The sequence below is a fragment of the Lactuca virosa genome, chromosome 9 (genome assembly GCF_052849685.1).
Source record: "Lactuca virosa cultivar CGN04683 chromosome 9, Lactuca_virosa_CGN04683_v6, whole genome shotgun sequence".
NCBI lineage: Eukaryota > Viridiplantae > Streptophyta > Magnoliopsida > Asterales > Asteraceae > Lactuca > Lactuca virosa.
The window spans coordinates 245,850,327-245,875,747 of NC_136434.1; positions in this window are offsets into that span (position 1 = coordinate 245,850,327).

The window sequence follows — 25,421 nt, forward strand, 5'->3', positions numbered from 1 at the left end:
AAAACACCTCATGAAATGTGGACTGGGAAAGGTCCCAATTTGGACCATATCAAGATTTGGGGTTGCGAGGCTTTCGTGAGGCGCGAAACTCATGATAAGCTCGAACCTCGAAGTGAAAGGTGTATTTTCATCGGCTACCCATAAAAATCCTTTGGTTACCTCTTCTATAGACCCAGTGAGAATGTGGTCTTTGTGGCTAGGAGAGGAGTCTTTCGAGAGAGAGAATTTATAAGCCAAGGAGACAGTGGGAGGCAAATTGACCTTGAAGAAATTCAAGACTCAATTGGTGAAGGAACCTCAAACACTAGCAATCAACTTGAGGAGGAAATTCCTGTTGATCCAGCTGACGAGTCTGTACTTCCGAGGCGTTCCACAAGGGTTAGGAACACACCTGAGTTTTATTATGGATTTCATATTACTACGGAAGGTGATACATTTATCAGTGACAGTACACTGGTAAATCTGGATGAACCTAACAGTGTTAAGGAAGCCATGGCAGGCCCAGAGTCTGCTAAATGGAAGGAGGCTATGGACGGCGAGATACAGTCCATGTATGACAATCAAGTTTGGAACTTGGTTGACAATGTACCAGGCCGTAAGACAGTCGGGTGCAAATGGATCTTCAAGAAGAAGACCGACATGGATGGGAAGGTGCACACTTATAAGGCTCGACTGGTTGCGAAGGGGTTTACTCAGACTCAGGGTATTGATTATGATGAAACCTTTTCACCAGTAGCAAAGATTAAGTCTATTAGGGTTATGCTAGCCATTGCTGCATTTCATGATTATGAAATATGGCAAATGGATGTCAAAACCGCTTTCCTTAACGGAAAGTTGGCTGAGGATGTTTACATGAATCAGCCAGAAGGTTTTGTCAGTGCAGAGTACCCCAATAGAGTGTGCAAGCTTGAGAAATCCATTTATGGATTGAAACAAGCATCTCGAAGTTGGAATCTTTGTCTCGATGAGAAGGTCAAAGAGTTTGGTTTCTCAAGAAGTGAAGATGAGTCCTGCGTGTATGTCAGGGCTAGTGGGAGTATAGTTAGCTTTTTGGTACTGTATGTGGATGACATACTACTCATAGGAAATGACATCCCAACCTTGCAGGAGGTTAAGTCCTGGCTTGGGAAGTGCTTTGCTATGAAGGACCTTGGAGAAGCTACCTATATCCTAGGGATAAGGATATTAAGAGAAAGGAGTAAAAGACTAATTGGACTTAGTCAGAGTATCTACTTGGATAAGGTGTTGAAAAGGTTCAACATGCAGAATTCCAAGAAAGGAGAATTACCGATCTAAAGCAATGCCAAACTGAGCAAGGCTCAGAGCCCGAGTACAGAAGATGAGATAGCTGAGATGAGTCGATTACCTTATGCTTCCGCTGTTGGTTCGATCATGTATGCTATGACTTGTACTCGTCCTGATGTGGCCTTCGCTTTGAGCATGGTCAGCAGATATCAGGGGAACCCTGGCAAGGCTCATTGGACTGCGGTAAAGAATATTCTCAAGTATCTGTGGAGGACTAAGGATTGGATCCTTACCCTTGGTGGAAGTGATGACTTGAGAGTAGTAGGGTATAGTGATGTTAGCTTTCAGACTGATAGGGATAACTTCCGCTCTCAGTCGGGCTGGGTCTTTACCTTAAATGGAGGGGCAATCACTTGGAAGAGTTCCAAACAGGAGACTGTAGCTGATTCGACTTGTGAATCAGAGTACATAGCAGCGAGTGAAGCGGCAAAGGAGGCGATATGGCTGAGGAACTTCATCGGAGACCTTGGAGTTGTACCAGCTATTAAGGAGCCTATGGAGATTTTCTGTGACAGCAATAGTGCGGTTGCCTTAGCCAAGGAACCAAGAGATCATGGCAGATCCCGACACATTGACAGAAAATATCACTTCATAAGACACAAGATAGAAGAGGGACTCCTCGTGGCAAAGAGGGTATCGTCAGATGAGAACCCTGCGGATCCCCTTACGAAGGGACTGACGAGGGTTAAGCATTTGCAGCATGCGAGGCGCATCGGGCTGAGGGACGATATTAGTTTTACAGATTAGATAATTTTTCTGAAACTTGTAAAATGTAATCGACGTTTGATGATGAATAAAATGTGTGATTTATTTATGAGTAAAGTGTTACTATCATTGTCAATTATTTACTATTGTTTCAGTTTTGCATGTTTTGACTTCCAGAATAATTAATTTATTCAAACTTCCACAATCAGTCATACGTCGGAAGTAGGTATGAATCAAGATTGTCATGAATTGGGTTTGTAGATGGCTAAAGGTGTTTAGACATAGCAATGGTTGCTACAACGTTCATGAGTGCTCATAAGTTATGAGTATTGGAATAAACCCACGCTCACTTGTATCACTTCATGGAATTTATCTCGAGTGATCGTGAGACGATAATATCATATAAGTCTTCAAACCTAGAGATATGAGTTGTTACCTATGAATTGGTTGTGCATTGATTGCACGTAAACGCATCAGTAACTTGATGTTATAAAACGTGCCTTTGTGTACAATTCAACAAGTAGTAGAACAAGCATATGAGTTGAAGTTTATCTGTTCCTTCTAGAAATAGAAGCGATATCTGGGCCCCTCGATGATTTTGTGTTGACCCATGTACCGGGCCCGGTCAGAACTAAATTGATGTGTTCAGTTAAGTTCTTTGTCAAACAAATCGGAAATCGAGAAACAACAGCTAGACAATAAGAAAGACATTGTTCCATGTATTTGTCCGGCTGATATCATGAGAGCAGAGGATTACATGATCACTTATCTAAAATGGCGCTTCATAGTTCACAAGAGTTTTTGAGAGCTACGATTGCCGGTTGGTTCCTGAAGTAATATAGGAAAATACAGTTATTAGACTTATCCAAGTGGGAGTCTGTTGGATAAGGTGTCTAAGTCCATAACTTATTTGGTATATACTTGACCCGACCCGGCATGGTCCATTTGGGTTGCACTTCACCCGAACTAGTTATGGATAATTTTATGAGAGTTGTATACTTACGATTTATTAATATATTATAAGTTATAATATATTAATATAAAGTCATGTTACTTAATTAGTTTTAATCTTGAATTAATTATGAATTAATTTAGTGATTAAAAGGAAGACTAATTAAATCATGGGCTATTATATTTATATGGTGTGGGCTAACACTCATTTGGGAATGGGCTAAGCCTATATGGAAGTCCATGGATGATCCATGGAGCTTTTACCCATGGATCCTTGGAAGAGGAAAAGACATGGGTTATTAGGGTTTCACCCTAACCATGTACACTATATAAACAAGCTTATGTTGCATGAAAAAGACACTAATGTGTGTGTAAGTGTGGTGGCCAATATCAAGAGTTAGTATACTCTCTCATATATTTTCCAAGTTTGTGGTGATTTGTGATTTCCATTTGAGGCATTCACATTATTGGTGCTTGGCTCTCAAACTCCAAGGAATCAACAATCAACAAAAGGTATGTAATTAATCTAGTACTTTTATGGTTAAGTACCCCATGCCATGCTAGATAGGTTATAAACCTTGGAAAATAATATTTTGCATGTACCTTAGACAAACATAGATCCAAGGTTTAATAGGGTTGCATGTACACTTAGTAAGTGTTAGAATGCTCCAAACCCTACAAAACTTTCCATATTAATCAATGATTTGATTCAAAGATATACAATCAATGAGACATAACAATTTCCATACTTGATATACATCAATAAAGCTTCGGCCCAAATGGCACAAAAGACATACACTTTCTGATTAAACATTTTGGTAGATTTCAGGCTTTCAACCCTGTCTAACCTTCTTCCAATGCCATAGAATAGAAGTCATTCTTTTACGAGACATGCTCTACATGGCCAGAGGCTACATACCAATACCACTATGAATCTAAGTCCTTTCACTGATCACATGGCCAAAGGTATAGCTTTGCTATCATAAATGGCGAAAATAATAACAACGGAAAAGCACATAGCACATATAACACATAACATACAATTGTTCCTATATATTGAACTCACCGTGAAATAACTGGAGGTTAAAATAGTAATTTGTGCAGCACTTCGTTATAATATTTAAGTTTCTTCGTTGAAAACCGGGAGCTTTATTGAAAAATGGGCCTTCCGAGGGTTGAGCTTCAAAACCGAAAAGATAAATTTTTCGGGGTCTTCGGGCACTTCGGAATGTATTTCAGATGTTTGGTATGATCCTGGGGCTTCGGGGGAAGTTTAAATGCAAGAAATATTGATTTAGGGGTGAAAATGGGCAATTTTCCAAACTTACCAGGGAGGATTCGCACCCTCCTTATATATAGGGGCGAGGCTCGGATCTTCGGCCAAAGGGAGAAGGCATGCGGCAGTAGCAGCGAAGGCCAGGTGGCGCGCATGCGAGAGGGGCAGGTGGCTCGGTTCGCAGGCGGACACGCGTCGGACACGCGTCGGTCACAGACTGGACCTGCGCTTCGGATGCGAGGGTTGCGACATGCGACGGACAGCTGGCTTTAGACGCGCCACGAGTCGGACACGGGGCAGCTTCTCGGGCGAGGTGACGTGGCCAATTCCGAGCCATGCATGCGAAATTCCTCAGATTTTGTGCCCAAATTTTCTAAAATCCATAACTTTCGCATACAGGATCCGTTTTTGACGTTTATATGCACGCATAGGAGAGAATATACTCTACAACGTTTATTTAGACTTCATCGGCTAATTTTGAATTTATTTTTAATATTATTATTTTTAATAGACCGGGACAGGAAAATCCGTTAAAAATTCATAACTTCTTCATCCGACGCCCGTTTTCGTCAGTCTTTTTACCATTGTACTACTATTGATGAGACATTCGATTCTCGTTTAGGTTGTGTCGGCTAAAAATCACTCGATCTTTATTTCAAGTTTTTAGCTGTCTACTGCTATTCCGAAACTTCGAAAAATCATAACTTCCTCATACGAAGTCAGATTTGGACGTTCTTTTTATGAAAATTCTTGGTTTAACAAATACTACGACTTTAATTTAGATCACCAAGGCTAAAAAGTAGTTTATCAAAAACTCACTTTTTACGTCATTCGGCGCCGTGCCGGTTTTGTCGCGAATCTTCAATTGGTCATAACTTCTTGGTTATAGCTCAGATTTCGATGAGGTTTTCGCCTAAATGTTTCTAACGTGATTCTTTACAAATTTCAATAATAAAATTCTACTTATTTCAAAATTTATATTCTCGTTAAATATCAATATTTGCCTTTTGTTGATTCTAAACATAGTTTTACTTTAATTCTAGTAAAAACTATCCGTTAGAACTCAATACTCAATATCACATAATATTTCATAATATTATTTACTTTTAAAATTACATAACACGATTTCAAAATGTGTATGTTACACAGTCAAAGTCAACGCCCCGAGTTGACTCAACTCGCTGAGTTGCTCCTTCAACTCGGCGAGTCCTGTACATCAGAATCCTCAAATCGCGATCCAACTCGTCGAGTCAACCCCTGACTCGCCGAGTTCTCTGGCTACTCATGGTCGCGATTTATCATATCAACTCGTTGAGTCAGTCCTCAGACTCGCCGAGTTCTAGCATGAACAAAAAACGAGACAACTCACTTGGACTCGTCGAGTCCCTTTCTGGACTCATCGAGTCCCTCAATCTGTTGGACCCTCTTAATGGATTAAGCCCCTATACTTTAGATCTAAGTCTCAAGCTTCGTCTACATGCTGGAAATGATCTCTTAAGGGTAAAGTTTCCAACTTTACCCACTCCTAGTCCTTCTTAATGGGTTTAGCTAAACCCTAACTCCTTTAAACATAAATCTTTATCCATAGGCCATAGAATTCCAAACTAAAGCATATCAACATAGATCTAGGCCGATTATACCAGAAGAACATGTAAAGTCTCTGCCTTTTCATCCATGCATGGCCTTCTAGGCTCAAAAGACCATAACAACCTCTTAAAGCTTGCATGGGGGTCTCCAATGGCATAAAGTTTGCACCTTTATGCCTTATCCACCTTTAGGGACTCCAGATCTGCAAGGATCTTTACTTAGGACGTCTAAATCCCATAGATCATACTTCATGGACCAAAACCTTAATAAAATGGACATAAAGAGATCTAGGAAACCATAAGCCAAGTTGAAGACTTGATTACCAGAAAATGGTGGAAATAAGATGGTGTTGCTGGATCTACAATCTTCCCTCTGAGCCTTCAAAGTCCTTCTTCTTCTTCTAGTCTTCAAGAACACACCAAACCCTCAAAAACAAGCTCACAAGCTCAAGGATGCACTAGGGTTTTGAGATCTAGGGTTTTGGATTTGGGGGCTGAGAATGAGGCTGATGGGGGGAGAATAAGATGATTAAATAGGGTACATAAGCTCGAATTTAGGGTTTCCCAAACCCTGACCAACTCGCCGAGTTGGTCCCCTGACTCGCCGAGTCGGTCAATTAATCCGCGACTTAAAAGTCAGCTCCTACTCGTTGATTCCCTCCTTGGACTCGGCGAGTAGACCTCTTGACTTGGAGTTTTTCTTTCTTTTCTTGACCTTCTGGATTCTGGGTGTTACACAACATGAAGAAAATTATGTTGTATTGTGACTCACAAAGTGCTATTCGCATCTGCCATAACCCTGTGCAACATTCGAAGACTAAACATATTGCACTTCGTTATCACTTTATCAAAGACCACGTTGAATATGGAAACATAGAAATTCATTTTGTAAATACCACATATCAGCTTGCTGATATCTTTAAAAAACCGTTGGATGAAAAGAGTTTTCTACGAATCTTGGCGGGCTTAGGCATGTTAGACGCGAATGTTGTTCCTGGTCTACAATCGTCATAAAGTTTAGTGATGTCGAAATTTGGTTCATTCAGAGGTTACTGTTCATTCTACCACCTCCGACATGCTTTGTTTTCTATATTCCGCTGAATGATTTAGCAAAAGGTTCGTTACTTTGTCTCAGCGTGTAAGTGTCGATACTTTTCTTCTCTTGTCGACATTTTTTGTAACATCCCAAAATCCAAGAACAAAATTTTCATTTTTAATTAAGTAAGTATAAAACCAGTAGTCTGAAACGACCATAGTGTTAACTCATTTCATAATCAAAAACCAGTATTTCAAATAACCAAAACATGTTATAGAAAAGTATTATCAGAGTACAATTCCCAAAGATCACATAATGCACGGATATCATAGTTTGATGCGCTGCAATCCTGCCGGCTCTGTTCCTTTTGAAAAAGAAGTACCTGAAACCAAAACTATAAACCATAAGCACGAAGCTTAGTGAGTTCCCCCATCATACCACATAAACACATACTTTCAGGCATATCTGGGTGCCCGACCTAACATGCTGAGCATACCTGGGTGCTCAACCTATCCATGTTAGGCATACCGGGGTGCCCAACCTACCCCTGTCAGACATACCGGGGTGTCCGACCTACCCCTGTCAGGTATATCTGGGTGACCGACCTACCCTCCGATTTATCTCAACCGGTTACGAGGACTGTTTCACCCCTACCACTACCACATAATAACATATCATAAACATACTGCTAGGCATATCTGGGTACTGTCTACCCCTTCGGTCTCTTTCAACTGGTAACCGTGGACTATTTCACCCCTCCTACCACTATTACATAATATCATAGCATATTAGAACATAAAGCGTAACAGATAGTGTGTAGCAACCCAAATTTTCAAAAGAAAATTTTCATTTTAAAAATAGTCAAAATCCACAAACCATAAAATCACAATACATTTGTTTTCAAATTGTTAATAATAACAATATTATTACAATCATCAGAGTGTCCCATAAAACGCCTGAGAGAGAGTGCATGCCGCGCCATCAAGCCTTGCCCTTGCCCTTGGTCTCAGATGTACCTGAAACAAATCCACAAACTGTAAGCTAATGCTTAGTAAGTTCCCCAGAGCATACCCCACACAATCCACATGATCACATAATCATATTAGCTATGAAAGCTACATAAACCACATAAGTCATGCATACAGCATATAAGGATGTCGTGGGCTCGTCCCCAGAGTCTTACTCTAGGATGTCATGGGCTCCCCACATGGTCTTACACCTAAGTTCCATGGGCTCTCCCATGGTCTTTAATAGGAAAGCCATGGGCTCTCCACATGGTCTTACATCCAGTTTCCATGGGCTCTCCTATGGTCTTTAGTAGGAAAGCCATGGGCTCTCCACATGGTCTTACATCCAGGTGTCATGGGCTCTCCCATGGTCTTCCATACAAACATACCACATATACAACTAGCATACTTTCTAGCACATAACCAACTATCATGCATCTTAATATAACTTCATCTAGTGTGCCACATATCATAAAATGGGCCGGCCTTGGTGACTTAGACCTATTGGTTATGGTGAGGAGACTCACCTCTCGAATGCTGAACTGACAAGCTAAGATCAGATAAATCCCACGCACCGCTCCAACTCAACTTCCTATAATCAGCATGTGATTAACTTGTCACAATCCCGAAATACCGTAATTATCCTCAAAGTCAACCCTGGTTAGCCCTGGTCAAAGTCAAGTTCAACAGTCAAGGTCAACATTCTATGTTGACCTCAACTCGTCGAGTGCATCCAGCAACTCGTTGAATCACCTGAGGAATTCGTCAACTCGTCGAGTTACCTGTGTAACTCGTCGAGTTCCTCAATGTACAGAAGACCTAAAACCCATGCAGACCGAAAACCCCAATCCTTCATAGAAATCACTCGGAATCTCGAAAACGGGCAAACCCTACCCGACTCGTCGAGTCAACTAAGGGACTCGACGAGTTCCTTCAGTCCTTTTTGTGTTCAGTCCTTTCTAGTGAGATCCAAGGTCCCAAACTTCAGATCCAACTTCTCCTAGTGTAGTTACCACGTAAAGTTGCAAACTTTACATGCGTGCAAGGCCTCACAAGGCTAAAACACCAAAACTAAGGTTCCTACAAGGTCTTAATTCATGGAAAGGGCCTAAGCTGGATAAAGTGAGCAACTTTATGTCATTGAAGACCTAGGGATGTCCGGGATCTGGAACCATATCCTTGTGACAAGTACAAATCGAGTGTGACACCCTTTTGGCACCAAAAGTGACCATTTACTTCCAAGAAAAGAGATCTAAGCAACTAAAGGTCAAGATAGTGACTTTATACCTAAATATGGTTGCCAATACAGGGTAGATGTCGGATCTACTGCTTCCCTCTTTGCTCCTTCTTCTTCAAGCTCCAAAATCTTCACAATCACCTAAAAAGTCACTCTCAAAAGCTCTTTTTCTCTCTCAAGAATGTGTAAGGTTCGAACTAGGATTTCTCTGGCTGTAGGAATGATGGAAGAGGCTGCAAATGAGCCATAAGTTCTTTAAATAGGGTACAAACCCCTGAAAATTTGGGTTTCTCTTTACAATGCCTACTCGTCAAGTCGGGTCCTCTGACTCGACGAGTAGATCTGAAGTCCCACATCCTCATAATAACCTCTACTCGATGAGTAGGAGCTCCCCAACTCGCCGAGTCCAAGCACAAAACCATAAAAACTTAGATAAATTAAATGATACATTTAACAGGTGTTACATAGTAGCATACCATGCAATTATCACAAAGACAATCATCTCTATTATAATCTCTTACTAGTGGGCCGATATTGGTGCCTTAGACCCACTTCTACTGGAAGGTAACTCACCTCGTGCTGCTGAACTCCACTACAAGAAATCCTTAGCTGTTATCCTGGCAACTCCTCGAGCTATCAATAACAAACTATCACCCAATTAGCAATTGGGTTTTATACCATGGTCCATAATCCATACTTGTTAAAATGACCATTTTACCCCTGGCCCACATGATACTTAACTAAGGCCCAAGTCCAAAACTCAAAATCCATAAAGGCCCACTAATGGCCCAATTTTCCAAATTGGGCCCAAACCCTTACATGGGCCTTTCCCTAAAGCCCATTTACTTTTTCTGAATCATTATACATGTCCATAGCTAGCCCAATGAAGTCCATATACTTACAAGCCCCTAAGAAAGCCCGAATCTAAAATGGCCCACAAGGCCCAATAAGGCCCAAATCCATCATGGTCCTATCCAAGAAGGCCCAATATCCAAAAAGGTCTGAAATATTAAATGGGCTACCCCAACCAACTCCTGGTCCATGTTCCAAGGCCCAAAAGGTTAACAAAACAAAGTGAGGCAATCATACCGAGTACGCCCTGTGTACTCATCTGGTACGCTAAGCATATACCTATTGGGGCTAGTACGCGCCACGTATCAGGTGGGTACGCCCAACGCACTCCACTGAAGTCCAACCCTCTCCAAATAAGCACTTAATCACTTCAGCCCTTGCTCCAACTCTCCAGTCTGACTTCTATAGGTGACTTTTCAAGTAAAGTTGGCAACTTTACTATCATGCATGGCTTAATGGGACTCTAGAGCTCAAAAAAACTTAATAGATGGTCTTAACTCATGCTTGGACTCAAACACTTCACAAAGCTTGCACCTTTATGAGAGAGGGGACCTTAAAATGTCCAGATCTATAAGTGTGAGTTCCTAAAACGACCCTAGCTCACCAAGACCAAGAAAAAGGCTAAAAATGGCCAAAAACCAACCCAAAAGAGAATCTATGAAATGGAAAGTCAAGATCAGAGCTTTTTACCTCCAATGGGTTGCAAAATATGAGAACTTTCTGGATCTACAAGCTCCCTTCCATGATCAACACTTGGACACCACCTTTCTCCTCTTGTACACACACTAACAAGTCTTATTTTAAGCTCCAAGCTCAATCCAAGGGAATGTAGGGTTTCATGGGCGTGAAAAAGTCTGGTGGCTGACTTGAAATAACCTCAGGAGTGGTATAATGTTGCTTATATAGGGTACAAGTTGGGGAAATTAGGGTTTTGGTCTGGAAGGAGTACGCCTCGTGTACCTCTTTGTACGCCCGACGTACTCATGAACCACCCGCGATCATTTACTCTTATACGATGGGCGTACCCAGCTAAACACGCGCATGCAAATCATTGCATGCATGGGACTCATCCGCTACATCTTTCCATTAGGGGCTAATTCTACCAAAACCTTCAAAGTGTCATAACTCACTCGTCCTAAATCCGTTTCCAACGAACCTTATATACACGAAAAGGTGGCGAGAAGCCCTACGCTCCTAGCAATACCTCTGAGCCTTAAAACCTTCCGATTAAAACCCAAAACCATTAAAAGACCGAGATATCAATTTACAGTCATACCCCTAGCTTCCGAATACATAATCGAATACATGGTTCACTTAGACCTTGGCAACTGCATCTGATATGGGCTAAATCCTTCCTTGCCCAAAGCTCCTAACCCCCATGACAACTCATTATTGGGTCGCAACCCCTAGCAACGAAGCAATTTGGAACCGGGTGTTACAACTCTCCCCCACTTAAATTAGATTTCATCCTCGAAATCGCTCCTTACCAATACTCATATCCAAAACTATTGATCCGAGGAATGCAACCGATGATCCCGCGCATAGAACAACCTTCTCAAGTCAACCGAAATTGTACCAAACTTCCATCCCGAAGAAACGAACTCTCAACTTCCGTAAACCACTTATGCCTTCCCAAGGTCTAAATTCCATAATGGTCCGTCTCCCTGACCGACCGCCTACACTGCAATGTTACCTTGCTCAAACCTCGTCGAACAACTGATCAACCACAAAATTTCCAACTCTGATGACTTTGATGCAACCTTCGAAAACAAAGTCCTTAACCATAATCCTGTTGCAGAATTCTTATACTTGACAGAAGGCTTAGATAATCCTTCGAGTAGAAGATTCATCCCTGCAACGGTTAGACTCATTCAAGAGTTGCACAACAGGGTCAAATCAACTACTCTGAGATTATTTAATCCCACTTCGAGTGACTTATCACTTCCCAACCAATCAGTCACTTCGTCCGTACACGACATCCTATAACACCATTACTGCTCGAGACACAGAAGCTGTCCGAAGCACTGAACTGCCTGTAACACTGAACTGCCTAAAATAGTATGCTGCCTCCTGGCTTCTTTCCAAAATCCAACGAGACCTTCCTGGTCTCAGTTTGTCTTCCAGTCATTTGAAATACCGGATTCCTGCCCGTTTGTTGTGACATCCTCAAATTCACGGCCAGAAAAGACCGGTTTAATTTATGCTTTTAAAATAATTTCAAAGTAATCATTTGATTAAAAGTGTTGTGGAATTTGTTCCCAGAAAAACATGATAAATATGTTATCAAATCATTTCCGAAGAAATGTATTTTATTCATTTAAACCATTGGGATGTCATCGTCAATACAAAAACATAAGCATAAACAAAACTTACATTCATTTACACTAGTGATCTACTTCTCTTTTAATCTCTCAGTGTAAAGCAACTTCGTATCGATACCTGTGATACAAATAAACTGAGTGGGTCAGGCTTGGGAGCCTGGTGAGCATACAGGGTTTTCAACCCACAATAAATAAATTTATTATGCTTAAACATCAAACAATCAACCCAATTACCCAATCCCCATTATCTTATTTATTTCTTAAGGATTTACCCTAAGAATCAACTATCACTCATTCCTAAGGATTCATCCTAAGGAATAGGCACGAAGTCCATCGCTGTCTAAGGTTTATACTACAAGCACTAACAAACGTCGATCCCCACATACTGATCCTATACAGTGATCTTACTAGATCTAGCCTAAAGGATCGATATGGACAACTAACTAACGAAACTGCTTCGGAAATTCCCTAGCAGCAAACGAGGATTCGATAAAGACATCAAATGAATGGAATAAGTTTAACCACGAAACTTCATTCGCAAAAGAAAGAACCACAAGACAATTAAGTCAGGGGTAGTTATCAATGCCTAGCCGTGGTCTGAATATCGTGAGGTAATTTACCCCCAGACTCACCCTATCCAACATCGAACTTTGCCTAGGCAGTGGTCTGAATATCGTGAGGTATGTAACCCCCAGACTCACCCTATCCAGCATCGAACTTTGCATAGGTAGTGGTCTGAATATCGTGAGGTATTTTACCCCCATACTCACCCTATCCGACATCGAGAACGGAAACGCTGACTGATGAAGCTCGTCCGATCACTTCATAAAAGAAACGGAGACTCCAAAGCTCTTCAAAATAAAAAGTATAGGGAAAAATACTAATAAAGTACTCCCGTACGCTCCCGTACCCTGACACGTGATAGTGTCAAAAAGAAGAACTATCAGATGAACACATAGTTCAAAAACACCTAATGAACATATAGTTCGAAAACACCTTATGAACGTATAGTTCAAACATACCTACCGATTACGAGTCTGCTAACGTTCCACTGGACTATCTAGAGTAGTCTGTGGCCGTTGTCTATACTCTGCTAGATGACTAGATCATCTTAAACATCGATACCTCTCATCAATTTTTATTTCATCACACATCATCTAATTCATCTACCCATGTTTTACCCAACATATTTGTAGATAAAAATACATATACAGTTTAAAAACCTGTATAAATCATTCCTTCAATATCCATCTCAAATAAACAAACAATATATATTCACATAGCACGTATTTTATATAAAATACTTCATATCTATGTGTAAGATGAAAGTGACTATACACTCACATGATTTAATGATAATCGGCATCACTTCGTTTCCTAAAACGATCGTTTCTAGTAAAACCAGGAGTTTTATTGAGAAACCGGGCTCTGCGAGGGTCGGGCTTCGAAACCAAAAAGATAAAATTTCCGGGTCTTCGGGCACTTCGGGGCGTGTTCTGGGCGTTGGAATTAATCCCGGGGCTTTGGGGGAAGTGGAAATAGCTTAAAAATGGATTTAGGGGTCAAAATTGACAATTTTCCAAAATTTCTTGGGAAGGCTCGCAGCCTTCTATTTATAGGGGAGATTCGAAGGTCGGCCGAGAGGAGTGAGTCAGCAGCGAGGGCACGAGGCAGCAGGAGGCGAAGGCACGTGGCTCGGACAGATGGCGTGCATGCGAGGTGCCAGCGCTTCGGACACGTCATCGGCTTCGGACACTTGTGCGACACGCGTCGCTCCTCGGACGCGCCACAAATCGGATGACGCAGCTGCTTCGGATACGTGGCCAGCTCGGAGCGAGGGTGACGTGGCTGGTCCGGATGAAGCTTATCCATGCAAATATTCTCGAAAATTATGCCCCAATCTTCTAAAATCCATAACTTTCGCATACGAGCTCTGTTTTTGACGTTCTTTATATGCACGCGTAGGTAAAATTACGCTCTACAACTTCCGTTTAGACTTTGTCGGCTAATTTTGATTTTAATTTTTATATTATTATTATTTTTAACAGACCGGGACAGGAAATCCGTTAAAAATTCATAACTTCTTCATCCGATGTCCGTTTTCGTCTGTCTTTTTATCGTTGTGCTACTATTGACGAGACCTTCGATTCTCGTTTAGGTCGTGTCGGCTAAAAATCACTCGATCTAAAATTCGAGTTTTTAGCTGTCTACTGCTAAGCTGAAACTTAGAAAAATCATAACTTCCTCATACATAGTCAGATTTGGGCGTTCTTTTTAGACATACTGTTGGTTTAACGAACACTACGACTTTCGTTTAGATCACTAAGGCTAAAAAGTAGTTTATCAAAAACTCACTTTTTACGTCATTTGGCACCGTGCCGGTTTTGTCGCGAAACTTCGATAGGTCATAACTTCTTCGTTATAACTCGGATTTCGGCATTCTTTATATATCCGTAATACTTGTCACGACCACTACAACTTTCTTAATAGATATCGGATTTATCTAATATTTATTTTCAACGCTCATTTTTATTCTTAATTAATTAAATCCTAGTAATTAAGCATAAAACACATAATTCACATAATATTCACATAATTCCTTTTCATTTCTTCCAAAATGAGTTACAAAGGTTAACCTAGACTATTATGTCAATATTAATGCCTAGCCTAGAAACACGGGCATTACAGTTGCTGAGCCTAAAGGTTCCCACACAGTCGCCCCACATGACTTTTCGAACGAAATCCTCGTCTGACAATAGTTGCCACTAGTTATCTTGCCACTGTGGCTCTAACAACCTCCTGATCCAACCGATCGGGTCCATACGTCGCCTCCCGATATCACTAAACCCAAAGCTAAAAGTGAATGCATCATGACTAAAAATAGAATTATATCACAAATGACCTTAGGCGGTCCATCGCTTCCTTGATCCCATGACTGTCGTGGTGTTCCCACGGTCTTGTCACTGGCTCAACCAGATCTAACCCATCTGGGTAATTACGTAACCCAATCTGTGGATTTTCCATGTCCTCAATGTTGCACCCGAACTGGTGGGTACTACTATTCCTTCCGCGATCTAACAACACTCCCATGCTATCTACCAACCTAGTGAATGCTACAGCTACACCCGCAGTCTTACAACACCCTAGCACTATCTGCCAACCTTGTGAATGCTACGACTACACCCGCAGTCTTACAACACTCTAGCACTATCTTCTAACCTTGTGAATGTTACGACTACACCCGCAGTCTTACAACACTCTAGTACTATCTGCCAACCTTGTGAATGCGATGACTACTCCCGCAGTCTTACAACACTCTAGCACTATCTGCCAACCTTGTGAATGCTACGGCTACTCCTGCAGTCTTACAACACTATACTAACCATAATCATAACCCAAAGCCATACCCCTAATCTATCAAATCGAACACGCCCATAATCGAGCACCCACTCGACCAAACCCCCAAGCTGAACTCGAGTTCTGACTAGAACCTCAATACTGCTCCCAAAGTTTGCTATCAAGCACCATGAGAATGCGATCTTGATGTTGGTAAGTTTCCCGAACTTCCAACTCACCTAATCCTCAATCCAAACAGCCGCTTGGGCTGTCTTTCTTCTTGACGAGGATGCGAAACTTTTCCCAGTTTCAAAACCGCTCCTGCTTCTGAACCCATGGATGATTCTCCCCCACTTAGATTCAACTAAGTCTTCACGGCACATGAGAATTGTAGGATTCCCAATCCTTCTTACCCTGTAAAATCCACTGTTGACGACATGTGCTTACTAATGCTAGCGATTAATTACCTGTCAAATCCTAAGATCGCCCACCCTCTGGAATCTTGGAGAGTACTCTTGAAATCTGGTCCAGTCCGATACCTCAATCCTCCTTCCATGATACTATACCAACTCCTTGAGTTCCCATGCTGTCGACTAGAAACCGTAACCTTTACTCTGGCTGACGAATCCTCGCAGAACCACTGAACTCTAATCAAACACGACCCATGCGAAAAATACAATTCCCTTGGAACATCCAATGATCAAACAACCCATGCGACTACACCCGTATCCTTCTGCTACCACTCATCTCCTAGCGACGGTAATGCTAGAACCCCGAAGTTCTCCCATAGGCCACCGTCGCTCATACAAAAATAGCTGATGAAACCACTATATCACATTGATATAGGTGGACCAGATTGATGCAGCTAACCACCAATCTTCTACACAATACCCCTGACCTATTTCTACTACGAACCGAGAGATTACTGAACACCCCAATCCAGAAAAGGAAACGAACCTTCACTAACTACTTAGTAATTCACGGTATGCAATTGGAATATGATATTCTTGAAAATATGATCCAAACACAAGCAGAGAGCTGAACCCATAGATACTCCTGCTCAAACCTGATGCAAGAAAACAACCAAAAAATACGGATAGAATAGAAAGAGCAAAAGGTACGAACCCGCAACGTCGCCTACTGTAATCCTGATCTCTCCTGCATGTCACTGCAAAGTCCGACTCCTCCCTGCTGGGGCTCCTGCTCTTCCCTCTCGCCCGTCAGCGATCCTCAAAATGTCTAGGACAGGCGCCCTCATTGATCCTCCCCTCGTCGTCAGACAGTCGACCTTCTTGTGGATCACCTGACCGTAGAGGAAACATAAAGGGCTTGCCCCCGGAAGCCGAACCCTACTAACATGACCAACCCATCCACACTTGCGGCAGCCCAAACCTCTGGAACGACAAGCCCCCTTGTGCTGTTTCCCTTACATGCTGCACAGATTCCGGCCCTGCTGGCCTTTTGTGTGCTGGTCAGAAATCTCGGGTCTCTTCACGGGACCCTCAAGAGTATGCACCTGTTCTAACCCCCCTCTTACCAATGTACTCCAAATCTATCTCCCACTTACGGGCTCTAGAAATCATATCATTCAGGGTCTCGCACCCCGAAATACTTGTGAACTCCCTGATATCATCCCGCAACATGTCATGATTCCTTACTTTCTTCATCTACTCTTTAGTTGCATGCTGCGGTACCAACAAATCCCTCTCCTGAGACCTGGAAGTGACCTCTGCCACAACCTTAGTAGTCTGGCGGAGACCCATGAACTCTCGCACCGACTGCTGCACCTAAATTGCCGGAGCAAACTCTGCTAGAATCCCGGTTGAAAATCATCCCATGACACAACATCAACCGTATCATCACCCAACTCACTACCAATCTCTTCCACCAATCACGTGCTCGGTCCTTCAACAGGCAGGAAACACATCTGACCTTCGCCTCCTCAGGGCAAAATTTTTCCTGAACGCATTAGCCATATCCGCTAACCACTTCCTACTGAGAATGGTGTCTCCAATCCCATGATAGTCTAGAGTTCCACAAGCTCGGAACTCCCGAAACGTCATCGCGCGCGTCCCTAGCATAGTTATCACCTCATAGTGAAATGCACTCATCCTCTCATCAAGGATCTACAAAAAGACCTCCTTCACCATACCGAAGATCACAGGAGTCTAGTCTATAACACTGCGCGTAGTCTCAATTGGGATAAACTCCCTCATCTGATCATCGAGCTGCTCGACTCCAGAGCCCGAGCCTGATCCCTCGCCGGAACCAGAGCTGCCATCTGGTCTACCCTGTAGCGTCACCATGCTGGAAACATACTATAACAATCATTCGAATACTCCTCCAATAACGAGGGATCACATATGCACTACAAGTTTCCTGGTTTCATCTCAGCCCTCCTTGACTCGAGTACAGATCCTCTGCTTTCAGTAGTACATGCCCATACTACCTTCCATATCTATCTTTACTTTCCTCAAGGATTGCCTTGAATTTCACCAAGTCCCTTCTATTACTATTGCTCTCCATACTAATCTCATCCTAGGCTTACCCTAGGGTAATCTCCGACCCACTCTCCGACATCAGCTGCATAAGAAATCCCTACTACCTATACCTAACTAGCTTGTGAATACCATTACATATTACTAAGACCAGATAATTCTTCGAATGAGAGGTCTCTCCCTACAACGGTTAGACTCAAACGAGAGCTGCGAAATAGGGCTAAAGCTAACCTTCTGAAATTATTTAGTCCTCGTAATATGTAACTTAACATATTCGTTTACTAGTTAGCTAAAGATAACTAGAACTCCTAAAATCACAAAGCAAGCAGCATTTGCACATTGAGTAACCAAAACCAAACATGTACAAATCAAGCCATCATATCACTGACTAATCAGTACTAGCATGTAATTCAGTAAGCACATATAGCAAGCACATAAGGCATCTTCCTAGATCCTTAGCCCTAATCTAGCATGCAGTTCTCATACACATACAATAGGCATATAAGGCATCCTTCCTAAATCCTCAGCCCTAATCTAGCATGCAGTTATCTTAATCATATCATATCATAACATAACATGTATGGGTATCTTAGGGAAAACTTACTTGAGCTCGGCCGATTGCATGAATCACAATATTGCATGAATCACAATCCTTGTTCTTTCTCAAAAACCTTAATTTTAAATTTTGGAAAATTTAATTTTGTAAAAACTTTTCAAATCCTCGATTTGAGTCTAGACACCCCCAAAGGTGTGTCCGAATCACTCAAACCAAGGCTCTGATACCAACTTGTAACATCCCAAAATCCAAGACCAAAAATTTCATTTTTAATTAAGTAAGTATAAAACCAGTAGTCTGAAACGACCATTATGTTAACTCATTTAATAATCAAAAAACAGTATTTCAAATAACTAAAACATTTTATAGAAAAGTATTATCAGAGTACAATTCCCAAAGATATCATAATGCGGAAATCATAGTGAGATGCGCTGCGATCCTGCGGACTCTGTTCCTTTTGAAAAAGAAGTACCTGAAACCAAAACTGTAAACCGTAAGCACGCCGCTTAGTGAGTTCCCCCATCATACCACATAAACACATACTGTCAGGCATATCTGGGTGCCCGACCTACCTTGTTGAGCATACCTGTGTGCTTAACCCATCCATGTTAGGCATACCGGGGTGCCCAACCTACCCTTGTCTGGCATATCTGGGTGCCCGACCTACCCTCCGGTTTATCTCAACCGAGTACGGGGAATATTTCACCCCTACCACTACCACATAATAACATATCATAAACATACTGCTAGGCATATATGGGTACTGTCTACCCCTTCGGTCTCTTTCAACCGGTAACCGGGGACTATTTCACCCCTCCTACCACTATCACATAATATCATAACGTACTAGCACATAAAGCGTAACAGATAGTGGCATACCAGACAATTATCACAAAGACAATCATCTCTACTATACTCTCCTACTAGTGGGCCGACATTAGTGCCTTAGACCCACTTCTACTGGGAGGTAACTCACCTCGTGCTGCTGAACTCCACTGCAAGAAATCCTTAGTTGTTATCCTGGCAACTCCTCGAGCTATCAATACCAAACTATCACCCAATTAGCAATTGGGTTTTATACCATGGTCCATAATCCATACTTGGGGTAAAATGACCATTTTACCCCTGACCTACAAGATACTTAACTAATGCCCAAGTCCAAAACTAATCAAGTCCAAAGCTCAAAAATCCATAAAGGCCCACTAATGGCCCAATTTTCCAAATTGGGCCCAAACCCTTACATGGGCCTTTCCCTAAAGCCCATTTACTTTTTCTGAATCATTATACATGTCCATAGCTAGCCCAATGAAGTCCATATACTTACAAGCCCATAAGAAAGCCCGAATCTAAAATGGCCCACAAGGCCCAATAAGGCCCAAATCTATCATGGTCCTATCCAAGAAGGCCCAATATCCAAAAAGGTCTGAAATATTAAATGGGCTACCCCAACCAACTCCTGGTCCATGTTCCAAGGCCCAAAAGGTTAACAAAACAAAGTGAGGCAATCATACCGAGTACGCCCTGTGTACTCATCTGGTACGCTAAGCATATACCTATTGGGGCTAGTACGCGCCGCGTATTAGGTGGGTACACCCAACGTACTCCTCTGAAGTCCAACCCTCTCCAAATAAACACTTAATCACTTCAGCCCTTGCTCCAACTCTCCAGTCTGACTTTTATAGGTGACTTTTCAAGTAAAGTTGGCAACATACTCCTCTGAAGTCCAACCCTCTCCAAATAAACACTTAATCACTTCAGCCCTTGCTCCAACTCTCCAGTCTGACTTTTATAGGTTACTTTTCAAGTAAAGTTGGCAACATTACCTTCATGCATGGCTTAATGGGACTCCAGAGCTCAAAAGAGCTTAATGGATGGTCTTAACTCATGCTTGGACTCAAACCCTTTACAAAGCTTGCACCTTTATGAGAGAGGGGACCTTAGAATGTCCAGATCTACAAGTGTGAGTCCCTAAAACGACCCTAGCTCACCAAGACCAAGCAAAAGGCTAAAAATGGCCAAAAACCAACCCAAAAGAGGATCTATGAAATGAAAAGTCAAGATCAGAGCTTTTTACCTCCAATGGGTTGCAAAATATGAGAACTTTCTGGATCTACAAGCTCCCTTCCATGATCAACACTTGGACGCCACCTTTCTCCTCTTGTACACACACTAACAAGTCTTCTTTTAAGGTCCAAGCTCCATCCAAGGCAATCTAGGGTTTCATGAACGTGAAAAGGGGTGGTGGTTGACTTGAAATGACCTAAGGAGTGGTATATTGTTGCTTATATAGGGTACAAGTTGGGGAAATTAGGGTTTTGGTCTGGAAGGAGTACGCCCCCGCGTACCTCTTTGTACGATCGACGTATTAATGAACCACCCGCGATAAGTTACTCTTATACGCTTGGCGTACCCAGCTAAACACACGCATGCAAATCCTTGCATGCATGGGACTGATTCGCCACATCTTTCCATTAGGGGATAATTATGCCAAAACCTTCAAAGTGTCATAACTCACTCGTCCTAAGTCTGTTTCCAACGAACCTTATATCCACGAAAAGGTGGAGAAAAGCCCTACGCTCCTAACAATACCCCCGAGCCTTAAAACCTTCTGATTAAAACCCAAAACTATTAAAAGACAAAGATATCAATTTACAGTCATACCCCTGGCTTTCGAAGACATAATCGAATACATGGTTCACTTAGACCCTGACAACTACATCCGATATGGGCTAAATGCTTCCTTTCCCAAAGCTCCTAACCAACATGACAACTGATGACTGGGCCGCAACCCCCAGCAACGAAGCAATACGGAACCGGGTGTTACATTTTTGTTTAAATTTCGATAGTTTGATACGTTTATTTTTTTTGTGTGTTTTTAATTTCAAAATCAAAAATACCAAAAAGATTTTTCGTTATTTTTGTCTTTTCATTCAAAAATCAAAAATTCCAAAAAGATTTTTCATTATTTTTGTCTTTTCTTTCAAAAATCGAAAATCAAAAATACCAAAAATGATTTTATTCTTTTTGTTCTTTTCATTCAAAAATCAAAAATACCAAAAAGATTTTCTTTTTTTTGTTATTTTTATTCAAATCTCAAAAATTCAAAAATGTTTTTTTGTTGTATTTGATTAACAAGTTTGTATAGTTGTTTGATGAAGATTTTTAAGTGGAACATGGCTTGCAGTTCTTGGGACAGGTATACATTCGAAACCTTGTACCAGTTAAGATGTCCCTAGAAGCATGCTGCAGCATGTCGACTCAAGCCTCCATGACTTAATGTGTTTTCGAAAGCCTTAATGGATTTTTCATCACGAAAATTTCTTCCCAATTAGGCTATATTCACATTAGTCCCTGAGCTACCTTACTCTTCTGACATGAGTTAAGAGTTTCCTGATTGGTCCACGAATAGCAGAGGTACTTTTGTTTCTTTAACCCACCTTTTTCATCCAAATATTCTTACACGTTCACACATAATGACATATGTCCAAGATATCTCTGGTATAAACCAATCGGGATTTAGGCATATCAAAAGTCTGTGTTAATGATCCTAATTCATGAGACCATGAAGAAGGTGAAACCCATTTTTTTTTCGAAACATTCAATGAATTGACGGAGGGTTTTGTTAGAGGTCGTGCCTCGAGCCTCGAGACATGGGGAGGAAGCGGTTGTCATGATCGGTTTGGAATTGCATCTGGGATTTAAGTGGCGGATTGCCGGTTTGGGTTGTCGTTATCTGTGGCAAGGATTTTTGCCTCTAGTTTTCCAATTTAGAGGGAGTGGGCAGGCTTTTGACCTCCCGAGTTAGATGGGATTCTCAGCTTGAGGTCTGTTGGTCGCGGTGATTGGAAATAGCATGTCCCCGCTGGTGTGCGCAAGTGGTTGATGTGGCACGAGTATCTTATCGATGTGAGCAAGGGTGTATCCTTTGGGAGATGGGAAGGTCGTACGAATAAGAAGAATCAAATTAGGTTATACTTAAAAGATTAAGTGTAATTCTGAATCATTGGAAAAGTTTCAATGTATGGCAAAACGAATAAGAAGAATCAAATTAGGCAGAAAGATAAAAGTTTCTCCAATCTGAAAAGAAAGGAGAGTACTTTAGTATCGTGTTTTATGATCCTCTTAGTGATCATGAAACCATATCACAATTGATCCTCCAAGGACATCTTAATGCATTTGTATGGCTAAGAAGAGGAATCGTGAATTGTTGAAATGGTTAAATCAAGAAGATAAATCATACTTCGTTCCAAAATCAGGTCTTAGAGTCATACTCCAAGATTGTAACTTGAGTGACATGGTCTTAAGGAATGTTTATAACACTCATAAAATGTAGAGTAAAATGTTTGTTACTCTTGTACATTTGAAATTGGTAAGTTGTGATGTTTTGGGTAAGACAAAGATCAACTAAGACCAATTGTGTGAAGTGTTTGTCTTGATAAGAAACCGCACTAACTCTTGAATATTTGTTGTCAAGTAATGTTCCTTGACAAAGTGAATCTTATATGTCAAGAGGTCATTGGGAGTCTTAAAGATCTTGAATAGCTTCAAGAACTAATCAAGAGTAAAACTATTGTTAATCAGTAGCACATGACTTGAGGTTTGTAACCTATCATGTTGACATATTCTTGTTTTTGTGCCCATTCCAGCTGAATTTGACTATGCATGTGAGTTCTATGAGTGCTCAATTTTTTGCATAACAACTTGGAAGCAATGGTAGGCCCTCAGCTACTAGGTGGCAAGAAGTTAAGATTGAACAAGTGCAGTCCATATGAGTTTGGATTTGTCACTAACCTTATTTTGTGATTATGATTATGACAAATTCACATGGATAGGAACGCATACACCATAAAATCTAAGTGTCATAAGGTTTCTCTCCAATTAATGAAAATGATTGCGAGGAAACGCTTTCACTAAATAAATTTTAAGGAGATAGCAATTGTGACATTTGCATTCTCAAATTCGATTATGATTACGGCATCCGCTTTCATAGTTCGAATTGTAAGAAATGGAAAAAGCTCTAAACATTTGAGACTTATTGTTGTAAGTTCTAAAATTGTTTAGACACACATGTGAGCTATCTAAGGAAAGGTGTGTAAGTTTGAGGAGCCTAGATAAAGTCTTATCGAAGCATCTCGTGTCAAAAATCTGAACTTTGGTAAGAAAGTCAATAAGTATTGATTTCTAGAAGTTCAGCTGATTTCTGAGTACATGTCAAAGCTAGTGGGAGCATAAGTGTTATGCTAGTAAGATAATAATTATTATGCTAGTGGTAGCATAATTATTATGGTAAGTGTTGTAAGTTAGCAATGTTAATTATAGAAAAACAAAAGTTTCAATTTGCAAAGTTGCAGAGTTTGAAAAGTTGTTTTGCTATAATGAAGAGAGAGGAATTTATACTTCATTTCAATTCTAAAAGCTTAGATTGTGAGATTTTAATCAAATTTAGTCAAGGACATATATGAATGTTATGTTGAAAATATTCGACATAAGGAAATTCTATATATGGAATTGTTATAGCAAGAGACTGGTAAAGTATCAGGTCGTTAATATGAATCGTGTCCCATATGCTTCGGATATAGGATCGATTGCATGTGCTATAATATTCTCCTATTCTAATTTTCCATATGCCTAAGGCATTAAGAGGGAAAAGGGACTAGAACGAGATATGACTAAAATGGTTAAGCAATTCTCGAGGACAATCTGAGGTTTACCAAAGATTGGTTGCTCATAGACAGTTTGAAGTATAGTGTAAATTTTGGAAGGAACATATTGACATACTCTGAGAAGAGGTAACTCTAGTTCAGAAGTGATAGTCAAGATGGGATTATGGAAATGTTTCCACATGTGGAAGTTATTCTTAAATCTGTGTAAGATTAGAAAACTTAATGCAAGAAGGATGTTCAAAGGAATGTACTTTGAATGTGAGACTTTGTTTCTATGGAATTGCTCTCCATTGAAGTTCTTTGTAATGTCTGTTGCCAAGTCTCTGTGACTTTTGTGCATAGTCATTACAAAAGGATCATTACATATAAGTTTAAAATCTAAAAAATTATAGCGAATGGCAAGAATTTGGTATTCTTAAATTTACGATAAGGATTTGGAATTGTGAAATAAGCATCATTGAAATATTGTCAATTGATCTATTTCACAAAGAAAGGACCATAGGTAAACATAGTGTGCATGCTTGGAGCATGGCATAACTGTTGTTTTAATTCAAGTATTACGTTGATTAATCGAAACATTATACAATGAATAATGTGTAATCAATATGGTGATTACGTAAAAGGTGTTTTATTTATATTCATAAGTTCTGAGACTATGTTGGATTTAATTATTCTTGTGTTTCACTTTGCATGTTTTGACTTACCGAATAACTAGGTTATTCAAACCATCCACAGTCAATCATACTTTGGAAGAAGGTATTGAGGCAAGACTGTCATGAATCTGATTGTAGATTGTCTAGGAGTTTTAGACATATCAAAAGTTTGTTGCAGTGTTCATGAGTACTCCTGGAATAAGATTCAAGTATTGGATTAAACCCACGCTCATCTGTATCACTTCATGGATTTTATCACGAGTGATCATGAGATGATAATATCTTATATTCTTAAAACAGAGACGTGTGAGTTGTAGCTTACAAGTCGGTTGCACATTGACATATGTAAACGCACCAGTAACTTGGTGTTATAAAACATATTGTTGTGTGCGATTTGATGAGTAAGTACAAACAAGCATTTGAGTTGAAGTTTATCCAT